Raw genomic sequence first — 18,369 nt, forward strand, 5'->3', positions numbered from 1 at the left:
ACACAAAACCATAAATGCCAGAGAGGCTGTGTAGGGATTGGAACACTTCTACACTGCTGGTGGGGATGTCCAATGGTACAACCACTTTGGAAATCAATTTGGGGACTTCTTTCAAAAGCTAGAAATAGAACTACCATACAATCCAGCAATCCCACTCCTTGGAATATATCCTAGAGAAATAAGAGCCTTTACATGAACAGATATATGCACACTCATGTTCATTGCAGCACTGTTTACAATAGCAAAAAGATGGAAGCAACCCAGCTGCCCATCAACAGATGAGTGGATAAATAAATTATGGTATATGCACACAATAGAATACTACGCATCGATAAAGAACAGTGGTAAGTATATAAGGCCTCTATTATAAGAACTCAAGAAATAGTTTAAACAGAGAAGAAATTATTCTTCGATAGTTATGAAAGGGGGTAGGGAGGGAGGGCAGGAGAGGTATATTCACTAATTAGATAGTAGATAAGAAGTACTTCAGGTGACGGGAAAGACAACACATAATACAGGCGAGGTCAGCACAATTGGACTAAACGAAAAGCAAAGAAGTTTCCAGAATAAACTGAATGCTTCAAAGGCCAGCGTAGCAGGGGTGGGGGTTTGGGGACCATGGTTTCAGGGGACATCTAAGTCAATTGGCATAATAAAACCTATTAAGAAACATTCTGCATCCCACCTTGGAGAGAGGCGTATAGGGTCTTAAACGTTGGCAAGCAGCCATCTAAGATACAGCAGTTGGTCTCAACCCACCTGGATCAAAGGAGAATGAAGAACACCAAGGACATAAAGTAATTACGAGCCCAAGAGATGGAAAGGGCCACATAAACCAGAGACTACATCAGCCTGAGACCAGAAGAACTAGATGGTGCCCGGCTACAACCGATGACAGGGAACACAACAGAGAACCCCTGAGGGAGCAGCAGAGCAGTGGGATGCAGACCCCAAATTCTCATAAAAAGACCAGACTTAATGGTGTGGCTGAGACTAGAAGGACCCCGGTGGTCATGGCCCCCAGACCTTCTGCTGGCCCAAGACAGGAACCATTCCCAAAGCCAGCTCTTCAGACAGGGATTGGACTGGACAATGGGCTGGAGAGGGATGCTGGTGAGGAGTGAGCTTCTTGGATCAGGTGGACACTTGAGACTATGTTGGCATCTCCTGCCTGGAGGGGAGATGAGAGGGTAGAGGGGTTAGAAGCTGGCGAAATGGACACGAAAAGGAGAGTGGAGCAGGTTGCCTCATTAGGGGGAGAGCAACTGGGAGTATGTAGCAAGATGTATATAAGTTTTTGTATGAGAGACTGACTTGATTTGTAAACTCTCACTTAAAGCACAATAAAAATAAAAATATTTGGCTCTGAATCATTGCACAGTTTCTAACTGGTATTTTAAAATTCTCAATTCCTTGCTTTATACTCTGTGGAAGAACAAGCTCTTCCAAGATCTGGGTTAGAGAGCATTTGATTGAGATCATCCTGGGTCACAAATGCATTCTTTGATGACTTTGAACTCAAGGCCCAAGGCACAAGTATGGTTTTTTGTCTGTTTTTTGTCTCTTTTCTTTACGGAGAGTTCTCTGTCATTCTGGGGTATGCCCTGCTTCCACAACCAGAGGTTAGGGCAGGCTTTGCCTTCCTACTTTATCCCAGAACTTTAATCCTGGTATCCTGGGAGACTGTCAATCTCTAAATTCCTTTAAAATCCTCTTACGTGCTCAGGGACAGGCATCCATGTTGTCTGGCCTGTCCGCCCAGAGCTTCTGATGTGACTTTGCAGATTAGGTTCCTTAAAAAAAATAAATAAATAAATAAAGGTATCAAAGTACTGAGAGATTCTCTTTTTTACACTTCACTGTACCAGTGTCCAATAACATGTTCCTCATTTCCGTGCTCACCAGAAGCACCTTTAAAGTTATTTCTAGCAACATTCTGTTTATGATGATAGATTCAATCTCTAAGATGATAGATGCTTTCTCTACAACTCTCCTCTACAACTCTCCTCACTTCTTTCTGAGCCCTCACCAGAATTACCGTTAACATCCATAATTGTACCAACAGTCTCTTCAAGACAATTAAGGCTTTTACTATGAAGTACCTGAAAATCTTCCATCTTCTACCCAATCCCAAAGGCACTTCCTCGTGTTTAGTTACTTGTTACAGCAGCATCCCACTTTCCTGTACCAAATTCTGCATTACTTTTGTAGAGCAGTTGTACCCCAAATTGGATGCCTTATAATAGCAGAAATTTATTGTCTCGTAATTCTGGACACTAGAAGTTCAAATTCAGAGTGTTGGTAGGGCCATGTTCTTTCCAAAGGCTTTAGAGGAAAATCCTTTCTTCTCTCTCCCAGCTTCTGGCAGCCCCAGGTGTTCCTTGGCTTGTGGTAGCATAACTCCTATATTTGCCTCCACTTTCACATGGATGTCCTCCTTCTGTGTCTCATCTCTTCATCTTATAAGGACACCAGTAATAAAGAGAATATAGCCCATCCTAATGGCCTCACATCAACATATCTAATTACATCTGCAAACACCCTATTTCCAAATGAGGTAACATTCACAGATACAAGCAGTTAGAACTCCAACATATCTTCTTCTTTTTTTTTTAATAATTTTTATTGTGCTTTAAGTGAAAGTTTACAAATCAAGTCAGCCTCTCACACAAAAACCCATATACACCTTGCTACACACTCCCAATTACTCTCCCCCTAATGAGACAGCCTGCTCTTTCCCTCCACTCTCTCTTTTCGTGTCCATTTCGCCAGCTTCTAACCCCCTCCACCCTCTCATCTCCCCTCCAGGTAGGAGATGCCAACATAGTTTCAAGTGTCCACCTGATCCAAGAAGCTCACTTCTCACCAGCATCCCTCTCCAACCCATTGTCCAGTCCAATCCATGTCTGAAGAGTTGGCTTCGGGAATGGCTCCTGCCTGGGCCAACAGAAGGTCTGGGGGCCATGACCACCAGGGTCCTTCCAGTCTCAGTCAGACCATTAAGTCCGGTCTTATAAGAATTTGGGGTCTGCATCCCACTGCTCTCCTGCTCCCTCAGGGGTTCTCTGTTGTGTTCCCCGTCAGGGCAGTCATCGGTTGTAGCTGGGCACCATCTAGTTCTTCTGGTCTCAGGATGATGTAGTCACTGGTTCATGTGGCCCTTTCTGTCTGTTGGGCTCGTAATCAACTTGTGTCCTTGGTGTTCTTCATTCTCCTTTGATCCAGGTGGGTTGAGACCAATTGATGCATCTTAGATGGCTGCTTGCTAGCATTTAAGACCCCAGATGCCACTCTTCAAAGTGGGATGCAGAATGTTTTCTTAATAGATTTTATTATGCCAATTGACTTAGATGTCCCCTGAAACCATGGTCCCCAGACCCCTGCCCCTGCTACGCTGTACTTCGAAGCGTTCAGTTTATTCAGGAAACTTCTTTGCTTTTGGTTTAGTCCAATTGTGCTGACCTCCCCTGTACTGTGTGCTGTCTTTCCCGTCACCTAAAGTAATTCTCATCTACTATCTAATCAGTGAATCAGTGATTGGAATCCCTGGTGGCGTAGTGGTTAAGTGCTACAGCTGCTAACCCAAGGGTCGGCAGTTCAAATCCACCAGGCGCTCCTTGGAAACTCTACGGGGCAGTTCTACTCTGTCCTGTAGAGTCGCTATGAGTTGGAATCGACTCGAGAGCACTGGGTGTTTGGTTTAATCAGTGAATACCCCTCTCCCACCCTCCCTCCCTCTCCCCTCTCGTAACCACAAAAGAATGTTTTCTTCTCAATTTAAACTATTTCTCAAGTTCTTATAATAGTGGTCTTATACAATATTTGTCCTTTTGCAACTCACTAATTTCACTCAGCATAATGCCTTCCAGGTTCCTCCATGTTATGAAATGTTTCACAGATTCCTCACTGTTCCTTATCGATGCGTAGTATCCCGTTGTGTGAATATACCATAATTTATTTATCCATTCTTCCATTGATGGGCACCTTGGTTGCTTCCATCTTTTTGCTATTGTAAACAGTGCTGCAATAAACATGGGTGTGCATATATCTGTTCGTATAAAGGCTCTTATTTCTCTAGGATATATTCCAAGGAGTGGGATTGCTGGATCGTATGGTAGTTCTATTTCTAGCTTTTGAAAGAAGGGCCAAATCAATTTCCAAAGTGGTTGTACCATTTGACGTTCCCACCAGCAGTGTAGAAGTGTTCCAGTCTCTCCACAGCCTCTCCAACATTTATTCTTTTGTGTTTTTTTGGATTAATGCCAGCCTTGTTGGAGTGAGATGAAATCTCATTGTCGTTTTGATCTGCATTTCTCTAATGGCTAATGATCGTGAACATTTCCTCATATATCTGTTAGCTACCTGAATGTCTTCTTTAGTGAAGTATCTATTCATATCTTTTGTCCATTTTTTAATTGGGTTATTTGTCTTTTTGCAGTTGAGTTATTGCAGTATCATGTAGATTTTAGAGATCACGTGCTGGTCAGAAACGTCATAGCTAAAAACTTTTTCCCAGTCTGTAGGTAGTCTTTTTACTCTTTTGGTGAAGTCTTTGGTTGAGCATAAGTGTTTGAGTTTTAGGAGCTCCCAGTTATCTAGTTTTTCTTCTACGTTCTTTGTGTTTTCTATACTGTTTATGCCATGTATTAGGGCTCCTAACGTTGTCCCTATTTTTTCTTCCATGATCTTTATCATTTCAGATTTTATATTTAGGTCTTTGATCCATTTTGAGTTAGTTTTTGTGCATGGAGTGAGGTATGGGTCTTGTTTCATTTTTTTTTTGCAGATGGATATCCAGTTATGCCAGCACCATTTGTTAAAAAGACTGTCTTTTCCCCCATTTAACTGTTTTGGGGCCTTTGTCAAATATCAACTGCTCATATGTGGATGGATTTATGTCTGGATTCTCAATTCTGTTCCATTGGTCCATGTATCTGTTGTTGTACCAGTACCAGGCTGTTTTGACAACTGTGGCGGTATAATAGGTTCTAAAATCAGGTAAAGTAAGGCCTCCTACATTGTTCTTTTTCCGTAATGCCTTGTTTATCCGGGGCCTCTTTCCCTTCCATGTGAAATTGGTGATTTGTTTCTCCATCTCATTGAAGAAAGTCGTTGGTATTTGGATCAGAATTGCATTAAATATATAGATCTTTTGGTAGAATAGACATTTTTATAATGCTAAGTCTTCCTATCCACGAGCAAGGTATGTTCTTCCACTTATGTAAGTTTCTTTTGGTTTCTTGCAGAAGTGTACTGTAGTTTTGTTTGTGTAAGTCTTTTACATTTCTGGTAAGATTTATTCCTAAGTGTTTTCTCTTCTTGGGGGCTACTGTAAATGGCATTGATTTGGTGATTTCCTCTTCGATGTTCTTTTTTTGGTGTAGAGGACTCCCACTGATTTTTGTATGTTTATCTTGTATCCCGATACTCTGCTGAACTCTTCTATTAGTTTCAGTAGTTTTCTGGAATATTCCTTAGGGTTTTCTGTGTATAAGATCATCTCATCTGCAAATAGAGATACTTTGACTTCTTCCTTGCCAGTCTGGATGCCCTTTATTTCTTTATCTAGCCTAAATGCTCTTGCTAGGACTTCCAGCACAATGTTGAATAAGAGTGGTGATAAAGGGCATCCTTGTCTGGTTCCCCATCTCAGTGGGAATGTTTTCAGGCTCTCTCCATTTAGGGTGATGTTGGCTGTTGGCTTTGTATAAATACCCTTTATTACGTTGAGAAATTTTCCTTCTATTCCTATTTTGCTCAGAGTTTTTATCATGAATCAGTGTTGAACTTTGTCAAATGCCTTTTCTGCATCAATTGATAAAATCATATGATTCTTGTCTTTTGTTTCGTTTATGTGGTGGATTACATTAATTGTTTTTCTAATGTTGAACCATCCCTGCATACCTGGTATGAATTGCACTTGGTCATGGGGAATTATTTTTTTGATATGTTGTTGAATTCTATTGGCTAGAATTTTGTTGAGGATTTTTACATCTACATTCATGAGGGATATAAGTCTATAATTTTCTTTTCTTGCATTGTCTTTACCTGGTTTTGGTATCAGGGATATGGTGGCTTCATAGAATGAATTTGGTAGTATTCCATCCTTTTCTATGCTCTGAAATACCTTTAGGAGTAGTGGTGTTAACTCTTCTCTGAAACTTTGGTAGAACTCTGCAGTGAAGCCATCTAGACCAGGGCTTTTTTTTGTTGGGAGTTTTTTGATTACCGTTTCAATCTCTTCTTTTGTTATGGGTCTATTTAGTTGTTCTATCTCCGTGTTAGTTTAGGTAGGTAGTGTGTTTCTAGGAATTCATCCATGTGTTCTAGGTTTTCAAATTTCTTTGAGTATAGTTTTTCATAGTAATCTGATATGATTCTTTTAATTTCAGTTGGGTCTGTTGTAATATCGCCCATCTCATTTCTTGTTTGGGTTATTTGCTTCCTCTCCTGTTTTTCTTTTGTCAGTCTGGCGAATGGTTTATCAATTTTGTTGAGTTTTTCAAAAAATCGGCCTTTGGTCTTGTTAATTCTTTCAATTGTTTTTCTGTTTTCTATTTCATTCAGCTCTAATTTTTTTTATTTGTTTTCTTCTGATGCCTGTGGGTTTCTTTGGTTGCTCTCTTTCTATTTCTTCAAGTTGTAGGGATAGCTCTTTGATTTTGGCCCTTTCTTCTTTTTGGATGTGTGCATTTATTGATATAAATTGGCCTCTGAGCACCGCTTTTGCTGTGTCCCAAAGGTTCTGATAGGAAGTGTTTTCATTCTCATTGGATTCTATGAATTTCTTTATTCCATTCTTAATGTCTTCTATAATCCAGTCTTTTTTGAGCAGGGTATCGTTCACTTTCCAAGTATTTTATTTCTTTTCCCTGCTTTTCCTGTTATTGATTTCCACTTTTATGGCCTTATGGTCAGAGAAGATGCTTTGTAATATTTCAATGTTTTGGATTCTTCTAAGGCTTGCTTTATGACCTAACATGAGGTCTATTCTACAGAATGTTCCGTGTGTGCTAGAAAAGAAAGTATAGTTGGTTGCCGTTGGGTGGAGTGTTCTGTATATGTCTACGAGGTCAAGTTGGTTGATTGTGGCATTTAGATCTTCCATGTCTTTATTGAGGTTCTTTCTGGATGTCCTGTCCTTCACTGAAAGTGGTGTGTTGAAGTCTCCTACTATTATTGTGGAGCTGTCTATCTCACTTTTCAATGCTGATAGAGTTTGTTTTATGTATCTTGCAGCCCTGTCATTGGGTGCATAAATATTTAATACGGTTATATCTTCTTGGTGTATTGTCCGTTTAATCATTATATGGTGTCCTTCCTCATCCTTTCCGATGGATTTAACTTTAAAGTCTATTTTGTCAGAAATTAATATTGCCACTCCTGCTCTTATTTGATTGTTGTTTGCTTGATGTATTTTTTTCTATCCTTCGAGTTTTAGTTTGTGTCTCTAAGTCTAAGGTGTGTCTCTTGTAGGCAGCATATAGACGGATCTTGTTTTTTAATACATTCTGCCACTCTCTGTCTCTTTATTGGTGCATTTAGTCCCTTTACATTCAGGGTAATTATGGATAGGTATGAATTTAGTGCTATCATTTTGATGTCTTTTTTGGTGTGTTGACAGCTTCTTTTTCCCACTTGATTTTATGTGCTGAGTAGATTTTCTTTATATATTGTCCTTTCATCCTATTTGTTGTTGTTGATTTTGTTTCTGCTGCGTCTGTATTTTTCCCTGGTATTTTATTTTGATGAGTAGCATAGTTTGTCTCCTTTGTGTTTACCTTATTATTTACCCTTGTTTTTCTAAATTTATAACTAACTTTTATTTCTTTGTATCGCCATATCTTCCTCTCCATATGGAAGGTGTATGATTACATTTCTGAGTCCCTCTTTATTATTTAATATTTTTCTTCTTTTATATAATAACATCGCCATTACCCTGTGTTGGGCTTTTTCTTTTTTTGGATTTCCCTGTCTGGGTTGAACGCTGGTTGCTCTGCCCAGTGTTCTAGTCTTGGGTCGATACCTGATATTATTGATTTTCTAACCAAAGAACTCTCTTTTGTATTTCTTGTAGTTTTGTTTGGTTTTTACTAATTCCCTCAATTTGTGTTTATCTGGAAATGTCTTAATTTCACCTTCATATTTAAGAGACAGTTTTGATGGATATATGATTCTTGGCAGGCAATTTTTTTCCTTCAGTTTTTTTTTAAATATGTCATCCCATTGCCTTCTTGCCTGCATAGTTTCTGTCGAGTAGTCTGAGCTTATTCTTATTGGTCTTCCTTGTAGGTGACTTTTCTTTTATCCCTTGCTGCTCTTATAATTGTCTCCTTATCTCTGGTTTTGGCAAGCTTGATTATAATACGTTTTGGTGACTTTGTTTCCACCTTATGTGGAGTTCGATGAGCATCTTGGATAGATATCTTCTCATCTTTCACAATATCAGGGAAGTTTTCTGCCAACAAATCCTCAACAATTTTCTCTGTATTTTCTGTTATCCCTCCTTGTTCTGGTACTCCAATCACTCGTAGGTTATTTCTCTTGATAGAGTCCCACATGATTCTTAGGGTTTCTTCATTTTTTTAATTCTTTTATCTGATTTTTCTTCAAATATATTAGTGCCAAGTGATTTATCTTCAAGTTCAGAAATTCTAGCTTCTACTTGCTCAGTTCTGCTCCTCTGACTTTCTATTGAGTTATCTAATTCTGTCATTTTATTGTTAATCTTCTTAATTTCTGATTGCTGTCTGTCTATGGATTTTTCCAGCTTATTAAACTTTTCATTATGTTCCTGGGTACCCTTTCTAATTCCTTCAGTTGCTTTATCTGTGTGTTCCTTGGCTTGATCTGCGTATTGCCTCATTTCCTTCCTGATGTCTTGAAGGGTTCTGTATATTAAACTTTAGTATTCTGCATCTGGTAATTCCAGGAATGCACTTTCATCTAAAAGATCCCTGGATTCTTTGTTTTGAGAGCCTGTTGAGGTGATCATGGCCTGTTTCTTTATGTGACTTGATATTGACTGTTGTCTCTGAGCCATCTATAAGTTATTGTATTATTTTCTGTTTCCTTACTGTGTCGTAGCTGCTTGCTTTGTTTTGTTTTGGTATACCCCTATGGGTTGCTTGAATGAGCTAGCTTGATTATTTTCGCCTTTGGATCTCTCGTGTCCTGTCCCCAGGTGGCTAGAGCTGTTATCAAGTATATCAGTCTAGGAGTCCATTCAGTTTTCTTGTATGAATTCAGCTCAGGTTTCCAGGTAGCTGATCATCAAGTGTGTCCTATAGGCTCCATCCTACAGTCTTAAAGGGGCAGGGGTGATTGGCGTATATACCCGTATCTGATTGCAGCAGGGGGTCACGCTCTGAACAAGGCAGGGGACTGAGAACCGACCCCCAAATGTCTCTGTGGGAAACACGTCTATGTTCCCTAGAGTGTGCTGGTGGGCGGGCTCTGCAGAGGGACCATGGGTACCCAAAGTTTTTGGTTGTAAGGACTGGGAGGTACCAGTTATGTTTGGACCCCTCTCACGGGTGGCTGGGTGACCTGAGTGGAGCTACCAGTCCTTAGGTCTCTGGTGTGGGTAGGTGAGGACCTTGTTTAATAGGCAAAGCAATGCCAAATGTCAAACACTCACCTCTCCACCACACAGCTGAAATGGTTGGAGTTTGCCAACAAGGGCCTATGCTCCCAAAACAGGTCCATTCAGAAGGGAAAGGTGCTCAAGTTTCACGGATGGTTTATGTCTGGACAGGAGCCGCTTCTGTCCTGAGCTCCCCCAGTTAATGGAGCTAGCAAATTATCTTTTCCCCCCAGCTGGAAATTTTTTCCTTCCCCAAGGCCGGGAAGATGGCTCTAGGTGCTCACCAGGGTCTATCTCAGGCCCAGGGATTCAGCCGCTGAAGCTGGGTTGGGGGTGGGGAGGGCGCGGTAAAATATACGCAAGTACTTAGCTTTTGCCGAGAGCGCCCTTTTCCTCAGGTTCTGGAGGTGTGAGTGGTCTGTGCAGCTGCTGCTTCTCCCTGAGGAAACTGCGGCCGAATGCTAGGACCAGACCATGCCTCTGCAGCCGCTCCAGGAATGGTGCCTGTGGGCTCCCCGCGATTCAGGTCCGGCAACTCCTCTCCGTTTCTGAACGGTCTCTTTCTTCCCCTGCCCCTCAGTTTGTTGTCTAAGCTTGCCTTTGATGCTCAGGGCTCCTAGCTTGTCACAAATATACTCATTTCACTTGTTTTTTTGGGTCTTTGTGGTAAAGAGGGCTCGACGGAAGCGTCTGTCTATTCCGCCATCTTGGCTCTACACCCTCAACATATCTTTTTGAAGGGACCCAATTTAAGCCATAACACTTATGTTGGTAAACAAATCAAGCAGCAAAACCAGTACAAAATTAACAAACCAAAAATTAGAGTGGAGTTCTTATACTTGATTCTTTTTGTGTGCTAATAGTAGTAGGCCATAGGAACTGTGGTGTAGTTGGCCCGTGGCTCATAGGGACATAAAGAACTGCTGGGGAGTTCTGCTTATCCTCTGCCTGTTTCTTCTACCCAAAAACATACACAATAAAGCTCCAAATGTTCCTGTTGCTAGATGGCCTTTAAAAATGCATCAGCAGAAAACAGCAGGTGTTGGCGAGGTTGTGGAGAAACTGGAACCGTTATTCATGGCTGGTGAGATTGTAAAATGGTGTAACCAGTGTAGAAAAATATTTGGTGGTTCCTCAAAAAAGTCGAATGTAGAATTACTATATAACCCAGAAACCCCAATCGTAGTGTGATGGTTAATTTTATATGTCGACTTGGCCAGGCCGTGATACTCAATGGTTCAGCAGATATGATGCAATCACCACCCATGGTGTGAGCTGTTGTGAGCAGCCAATTAGTTTAAAGGGGAGTTTCCTTGGGGGTATGGCCTGTATCCAATAGATATGAATGTTCTGGCAAAGCTCTCTCTGGATCCTGCGTCTGACTTGTCATCCTTTGACCTCTGGTTCTCGGGACATGAGCCAGCAGCCTATCATCAGACCTACAGATCCTGAGATTCTTCAGCTCCCGCAACCCCATGAGCCATCAGCCTTCTGCTTGATCTTCCGATTTTGGGTTTGTCAACCCCTACAACCACGTAAGTCAGCAGAAGCCTCCAGCCTTACACCTGACCCACGGGTTTGGGACTTGCCAGCCTCCACAACCATGTGAGCCATTTCCTTGAGATAAATCTCTCTATACCTATGTATACATATACACTTCACTGGTTTTGGTCCTCTAGAGAACGCAGCCTAAGACACTTAGGTATATACTCAGAAGAAGTGAAGGCAGGAATGCAAACAGAAATCTGCACACCAATGTTCATTGCAGCACTTTTCACAATTGCTAAAGGTGGAAACAACCCAAATGTCCGTCAACAGATGAATGGATAAACAAAATGTGGTATTTACATACAATGGACTACTACTCAGCCATAAAGAGAAATGAAGTCCTGATGAATGCCACAACATGGATGAACCTTGAAAACATCATGCTGATTGAAGTCGGTCAGTTGCAAAAGGATAAATACTGTATGATCTCATTTATATGAAGTAAGCAAATATACAGAAACCAAAGATTATTAATGATTACCAGGAATGAGAGGGAGGTGGAAAAGGGGGAGTTTTTTGGGGGGGAGGGGCATTGAGTTTACGTTAATGGTGGAATGTTTTGGGAAAGGATACCTATAAAGATGGTACGACATGAAAAATGTAATCAGTGCCATTGAATTGTAAATGTAGAAGTTCTGTTGGCACATGTTTTGGTGTGCATATTTTCACCACAATAAAAGAATACGCCAGAAAATAACAAAGAACAGGGACTTATTCATTCATTCACTCAACAATTACATAGTGAGCATCTATTGTATGACAGTGGTTCTGGAAATCTAGAGAAGGAAGCTAAAAGGATAAATAATACATGATCCCTGCTCTTATAGAGCTCACCAGCTAGTGAGTGAGCCAGATCAGCAAACAGGCAATAACACAATACAGTGTAGTATTGTGATAGGCATTGGCTAGTCCTGTTGCTGTTATCAGGTGCCATTGAGTCGATTTCCGACTCATAGCCACCCCATGTGACAGAGTGGAATTGCCCCATAGGGTTTCCTAGGCAGTTATCTTTATGGAAGCAGATCACCAGGTCTTTCTCCTGGGCTAGTGGTAGAGTTTTAAAATCATATGGTGTATTATTTGGATACTGGAGACTTACATTGGACCTCGAGGATACTCAGACCTGGTGCGTAGTTTAAGTCAAATTAATTACTATTATAATAGTTCATTTTACATGGATCTGGTTGTGCTTCAAACAAAATCTCATGCCTACAAACATAAAACATGCAGAGAATATAGGATTATTCTACTTTGATTAGTTGATGAAGTAACTGTTAACAATTCCAATTTGTTTGACATTTATGGAGAAAGGTTGTCTGGAAAGAGATGACAAACCAAAAGTGACTTAAAGAGAGCCAGGGATGGATGACCCAGTAAGCAAAGTAAGCACGGGCTTGCTTGTGCTTACTTACTAATCTGTAGTGAACAATTTCCCATGGGTCCTGAAATCCATGTGAAATTGTTCACTGCAGATTAGTAAGTAAGCACAAGTAAGCCATTGCTTACCTTGCATACTGGGTCATCCGCCCCTGTCAGGGATTGTAAATTTGAAAAGAGGCTTTGATTTTGTAGGAATGTGCTGTGGGGTTGGGAGAGGGGCAGGTATCAGCCATACCTAGAAGCAGAGTCTTTAATGTATGAAAAAAAATTGAAATTGCTCACTACAGATGATCTGGTAAGCAAGGTAAGTACTATGTTTACCTTGCTTATTTGATATTCCACCCCTGGGGAGGGTGTAGAAATTACGGAGAAAAATATCACTTGCTATAAATATGTGTCATAACTAAACCCTATCTGATGTATTTGGCATAGAACAATAGTTGGGAATTCTATTTATGGTCCTATTTACAGTTCTATTGTCAAAATTAAAGACACACTATAAGGGAGAGGTTTTGCCTATAGTCATTATCATCAGTGTCTGTGACTAATTTGAAATGTGTTTATATGTCCACGGACTTTGATCTTCATTGCAATCAATTTTTTTGTATCTAACACTTGTGACCAATAGCCTACTGTCTTCTCTAACAAATGCTTACCCCTCGAAACAGACTACTGAATAGATACAAAAGAAATGTATTAAAAATATACAAAAAAAATGTATATCATAGGTATAAGGAATAACAGTAAAAGACGCACCCAAGTGCCCATTAATGTTAAGAACCATTAAGAAACACACATTTAAAAATTCAGTGCTTTTTTTCTATAGGTAATGCATCACATGGTGCAAATCCAAAATGTACAAAAAGGGTATACATTGAAAATTCCACCACTTTTCCTATCCCCCAGTACACAGAGTGCTTCCCCATTCTTTCTTATGACTGTATAGTACTTTATTTTATGGATTTATCATCATTTATTTGTTGAACTCATCAACTGCTGATATGCATCTAGGTTGTTTCTGATACTTTGTTGTTACAAAAATGCTGCAATGGCTAACCTTGTATATAAAACATTTAACACAGGAACAAGTGTGTCTGTAGAATAAGTTTCTAGAAGTGCAGTAGTCAGGTAAAATGGCATGGACATCTGTAACTGCCCTACAGAAAAAAATGTGTACGTCCATGAGCAATATATGAGTGCTTGCTTCCCCATACCTTTGTAAATAAAGTACGTCATTAAGTTGTCACTTTTATAGGTAAAAAACAGTATCTCGGTATAATTTTCATTCGTATTTCTCTTATTATGACTGAAGTTGAGCATGTTTTTGGATGTTAACAGCTATTTGTGTTTGCTTTCCTGTGAACAGCTTGTTCACCTGGTTTTCTGTAAGGATTGTTGGTCTTTTTCCTATTGATGTGTAAAAGCTCTTCATTTAGGGATATTTGCTCTTTATCTGTTATTCATCCCTCTCTCTCTTCCCAGCTCATTTGCCTTTTTACTTTTAGGTGGTTTTTGCCCTGCAAACCTTATTTGTTATTATGCAGTCAAATGTATCAACCGTTTATGGTTTCTGGATTTTTGTCATGTATTTAACCCTTATTCTGGGGGTTAAAATATCAGATATTTAAACCATCCTGATTCATGAAGATTCCTGCTACAGAATTTAAATATAATTTTATCTTTAGCAGCTTTACTAACTCCGACCTCCAGCACCTTATAGAATGGATTGGGTATAAAGCATTCTGCACCGAGAACCTTCAGTCGTGAAACCCCGTTGCTATGGAGATTTGTTGCCGCTCCGTTGTTTAAAAAACAGTCATCATTTGTCTATTATGAGTTAAACACTATGCTAGGCACCTTGTGGCAAAGACGAAATAGAAAAAACTGGACTTTGCCCTGCAAAGGGCTTGAAATGTGCCGGGGGAGACAGGCTTGCTTATAAACAATGCATGGAGGGGAATTGAGGGGGGAAGAGAAAAAAAATGGGGTGTAGGGATGGCGGAAGGAGCCCTGGTGGTGCAATGGTTAAGAGCTCGGCTGGAGGTAAAAGGTTGGCGGTCTTTAACCCACCCAGTGGCTCCGCGGGAAAAGAACCTGGACAGCCTAGAAAACCGTTTGGGGGCAGTTCTACTCTGTAACACATGAGGTCGCTATGAATCGGAATCGACTCCAGGGCACCAACAACAACAGGGATGGGGGAGGGGTGGCCTACGAATAGGCTGAGCATAGAACTAGCCAGCCTTCTTTGCCTTCCATACCGGATCACAGATGTTATTATCATGTAGAGCAGTGGTCGTCAGCGAGCTTAATCTGTAAAGAGGCAGACAATAAACACGTTCGACTGTGCAGCTCTGCAGAAACAATGAGAGTGGCTGTGTTCAATTAAACGTGATTTATGGACACTGAAATATGCATTTCACGTAATTTTCACCTGCCAGTGGAATATTTTTCTTCTTTTGACTTTTTCTCAAGCATTTAAAAATGTAAAAAACACTCGTAGCTCCCTGGCCGTATAAAACCAGGTGGCGGGCAGCATTTGGTCCACCGGCAGTCGTTTGCCAAACCCTGATGTAGGTAACGACTGAATTCTATCCCAGGTGTAAGGATGATTTTACAGAGACCTAACAATTAGTGAAAGGTCCCTTGGTGGTACAAATGGTTTGCACTGGACTACTGACCTAAAGGTTGTCGGTTCAAACTCACCCAGCGGTGCCGTGTTAGAAAGGCCTGGCTATCTGCCTCCATAAAGATTACAGCCAAGAAAACCCTATGAGGGAGTTCTACTCTGTAGCACATGGGGTCACCAATAGTCAGAATGACTGGAAAGCAACGGGGCTTTTTATCAAACAGTGAAACCCTCAAAAACACCTCTAAACTCATCACTGCTTTAAGCTTTATTTAAGGTTTGCTAAAGGAATCTGGAAACCTGTTACTGCTCAGCTAAACACTGCTTCAAGGTGGAGGGGCTGGAGTTCTTGAATCAAATCCACTGATGCCTTCTGTTAAACTGCCTTGCACCTAATATTTCTGCCAGAGTGTCTAGAAACTATGGTGATTGATGCCATAGAAACACGCAGCGAGTGAGCAGGGTGATGAGCTCGTGGATGGTGGCATGGCTGAGAGGCAAAAAGCTTCTTAGCTGCCAACCCAGAGGTAAAATAATGGGATGAAATGCAATGCAGCTAGCATGCGGGGGAGGGGCTTCACCGTTTACAGACGATTTTCACACAGATTAAACAAACAAACAAAACATTGCCCTGAGCCGATTTCCATTCATAGCAACCCTATAGAACAGAGTAGGACAGTCCCATAGGGTTTTCAAGGCTGTAAATCTTTACGGAAGGAGACTGCCACATCTTTTGACCCTTCGGTTAGCAGCCCAGCGCTTTAACCACTGCACCACCAGGGCTCCATTCACATATATTATCACCTTTAATTTTACTCAAAACTTGCAATAACCCTCATGGTACATATTTTTCCGATTTTACAGACAAAGATCTGACTCTTTTCTTTCAGCACCGTTCACATTGTCCCTAAGCCTAAGGATCAGATGTCCCTCAGTGCCTCAACCACAGTAAATAAATGATGATGATGATGATGATAATGATAGTAAAAATGTACGGTTCACTGGATGTCTGCTATGTTCCAGACACTGCACTAGGCAATTCACATGTGCTGCCTCATTTTTGTCTCACAGCTGCCCAGGTGTGGAGTCATTATGGCATTGTGCTGAGTGAGGATCACAGACTTTGGAGTCGGATGGATCTGGGATCAAGCCTTAATTCTGCCACGTGTAGCTCTGTGACCTGGGGCAAGTTATAGAATTCTCTGAACGCCAGTTTCCTGGTCTGTAAAAGGCAAGTGACATCATACTACCTACTTCTTTGAGCTATTGCATAGCCCTGGTGGCACAGTGGTTAAAGTGCTTGACTGCTAACCAAAGGGTCACCAGCAGCTCCACGGGATAAAAAAGCGGCAGTCTGATTTGGAAGTGAAACCCTATGGGGTCGCTATGAGTCAAAATCAATTCTATGACAGTGGGTTTGGTTTTCTGGGTTTTCTTTGGGCTATTGCAAAGATTAAAATGAGATGTTATTGTTGTTGTTGTTAGGGGCTGTAAAGTCAATTCCGACCCATAATTGACCCCGTGTGACAGAGTAAAACTGCCACCATGGGTTTCCTAAACTGTGATCTTTATGGGAACAGATGGCAAGGTCTTTTTTCCTGCACAGTCACTGGGTGAGTTCCAACTGCCAACCTTTCAGTTAGCAACCCTGCACTTAACCACTGCATGACCAAGGTGCCTTTAAAATGAAATAATGAATGTAAAATGCTTAGCACAGTGTCTGGCACTACTACGTACTCAATACATTTTTTTAGTACTACGCAGAGCTTATAATAGTTTGCTAACCTTGAAAAGAAAATTATAATAATTTAATAGAATCCACAAACACTTGTCATTCAGACTTTTTTTTAAATAAAAAAACTTTTTATTTTTAAATAATTATAGACTGAAAGGAAAAATAGTACAGAGCTCTATGTACCCTGCACCCAGCTTCCCCCAAAGGTGACATATAGCTGTAGTAGAGTATCAGAACCACAAAATTAACATTGGTACAAAACCGTTGACTTGATTACACACCTTATTCAGTTTTCACCAGTTTTTAGCCTGCATTCATGTGTATGTGTGTGTGTGTGTGTGTGTGTGTGTGTGGTTCTATGCAATTTTATCCCAAGTATAGATTTACATGACCACCACCTCTATCAAGATACAGAACTGTTTCCACTACCACAAAATAATGCCCTTGCTCTGTCTCTTTAGATTTGCATCTACCCGCTCCCCCGCTGTCCCTGTCTCATGGCAACCGCTAATCTGTTTTTTATCTCTGTAGTTTCGTCATTTCAAGAATGTTATATAAATTGAATCATACAGTACTAACCTTTTGAGATTGATGTTTTTCACTAAGCATAATGCCATTGAGATCCATCCAAGTTGTTGCATGTATCAATAGTGCATTCCTTTTTATTCCTTTTATTGATTTGAGCACCGCTTTACACATCGAAGGGCATTTGGACTATTTCCAGTGTTTTGCTACCACAAATAAAGCTGTTATGAATAATAGGGTACGATTTTTTGTGTGTGGATCTAAGTTTCCATTTCCTTATACCCAAGGCGTGATTACTTGGAAACCCTGATGGCTTAGTGGTTAAGAACTACGGCTGCTAACCAGAAGGTTGGCAGTTCGAATCCACCAGGCACTCCTTGGAAACCATATGGGGCAGTTCTACTCTGTCCTATAGGGTCGCTATGAGTTGGAATTGACTCGACGGCAACGGGTTTTGTGATAAGGGCATGTTTAAATTTATGAGAAATTGCCAAGTTGTTTTCCAGAGTAACTGTATGATCTTACATTTCTTTCAGGAATGGATGAATGATTCAATTTCTCCACATCCTTGCCAGCATGTAGTATTATCATTATTCTTTATTTCAGTTGTTCTAATAGGTATATACCCCCACGTGTCTGTTAGTTTGTCGTACTTTGGGGACTTGCTTGTTCCTGTGATGCTGGAAGCTATGCCACCGGTATTCAGATACCAGCAGGGTCACCCATGGAGGACAGGTTTCAGCTGAGCTTCCAGACTAAGACAGACTAGGAAGAAGGACCCGGTAGTCTACTTCTGAAAAGAATTAGCCAGTGAGAACCTTATGAATAGCAGTGGTACATTGTCTGATACAGTGCCAGAAGATGAGCCCCCTGGTTGGAAGGCACTCAAAAGACCACTGGGGAAGAGCTGCCTCCTCTAAGTAGAGTCGACCTTAGTGAGGTAGATGGAGTCAAGCTTTCAGGATCTTC

This window comes from Loxodonta africana, chromosome X (assembly GCF_030014295.1).
Source record: "Loxodonta africana isolate mLoxAfr1 chromosome X, mLoxAfr1.hap2, whole genome shotgun sequence".
NCBI lineage: Eukaryota > Metazoa > Chordata > Mammalia > Proboscidea > Elephantidae > Loxodonta > Loxodonta africana.